Source organism: Macaca fascicularis, chromosome 17, assembly GCF_037993035.2.
Source record: "Macaca fascicularis isolate 582-1 chromosome 17, T2T-MFA8v1.1".
NCBI classification, from domain to species: domain Eukaryota; kingdom Metazoa; phylum Chordata; class Mammalia; order Primates; family Cercopithecidae; genus Macaca; species Macaca fascicularis.
The window spans coordinates 20,471,673-20,473,240 of NC_088391.1; the positions used below are offsets into that span (position 1 = coordinate 20,471,673).

Consider the following 1,568-nt stretch of genomic DNA (forward strand, 5'->3'; position numbering starts at 1 on the left):
CACTTACATAAATCTGATTTGGCTAGTTTTCCAAGAATTAAGGATTAGTTTTCCCCAAAAGAATATTCCTGATTGAGACATAGCAGTTCCAAGCAGCAATTTTAGCTTTGGAGGTAAGAATGTAAAAGCTTGACTCTATTGGAGAAAGGTGGCTCCATACTGACTAGGGTTTTTTTTTGTTGTTGTTTTTTATGAGACAGGGTCTTGCTCTGAAACCCAAGCTGGAGTGCAGTAGCATGATCACAGCTCACTGTAGCCTTGACCTCTAGGATTCAAGCAATCCTCCCACTGCAGCCTTCCAAGTAGGCATGTGCAACCACATTCAGCTAATTTTTTCCAAATGAATCATAGCCAGTTTATTCCAGTTCTTCAAAATTTATACTCAATATGTTGTTTCTAAAATGTACATCACCCTTTATATAATAGTTCTTTCTTTTCTTTCTTTCTCTCTTTCTTTCGAGTCTTGTTCTTGTCACCCAAGCTGGAGTGCAATGGCGTGATTTCAGCTAACTGCAACCTCCGCCTCCTGGATTCAAGTGATTTTCCTGCTTCAGCCTCCCGAGTAGCTGGGATTACAGGTGCCTGCCACCACGCTTAGCTAATTTTTGCATTTTTAGTAGAGATGGGGTTTCACCATGTTGGCTGGGCTGGTCTCAAACTCCTGACCTCAGGTGATTCACTCACCTTGGCCTCCCAAAGTGCTAGGATTACAGGTGTGAGCCACCACATCCAGCCTATAGTTTTCTCATCTTTTCTTTACAGTTCTTCAGTAGACGCCAGAATCTTGAGTTGCCCAGTTAGGAGCCTGTGACCTGCTATTCTGATTAAGTTTCTTTTCAATATTCATGGCCAACATTTGACTTCTAAAAGAAAAGCTTTTGGTCTTTTCAATCACTTGCTGATAGGGTGAGACTGCACTGTTATCCATGACCTAATTTAGAATCAATCTTGGCATCCAGTCTTACATGTCTAATCAAATTTACAGTCTATCTTTCAGGTTCTTCTGGAGTCATGTTTAGTTTGTCTGCCAACATGTTAATGCCGATATACTGGTAGCTGTGATAGAAAGTCTCAGATATGAAGAGACGGGCATTATCAGTGAAATCCTCAAGACAGGCCACCAAGAAGTCATTCACAAACACTGATTCACATTCCCTCAGCTTTATCTGAGCCCCATCAAAGTCGAAGTTAACACATAAGTATTCAATAAATTCTGTAACTGGGTCTTTATATGTTTAAGACTCCTGTTGAATAACTTTGACTAGATCTTTCAGCACCTGCTGAAGTTTTTGAGCATCCTTCTTTGTTATAACTGCTGTGGTCAAATAGTGAGGAATGTGTGGACGCGCTGTCTGAATTGCATTAAGATACTGTGGTTGGTAAAGGAAGAGATTAATAATATTATTGTGACCTTTGGGGTGACTGAAGAAAACAGAGACCAGTGAAAGAGCCATGTTCTCTGCTGAAGAGACTGGAGTGGAGAACTCACAGAATTATTATCTATCTGTTGCTGGAACCTTCAATGCACTTGCAAGTGAAGCAAAATACAGCTAATCTGTAAATTAAGA

At 40.4% G+C, this 1,568-nt stretch overlaps 1 pseudogene; it reads right to left on the bottom strand.

Annotated features, from left to right (window-relative positions):
• Positions 1-643: 643 nt before the first annotated feature.
• On the bottom strand, positions 644-1,568 carry LOC141408970 (eukaryotic translation initiation factor 3 subunit E pseudogene; annotated as a pseudogene).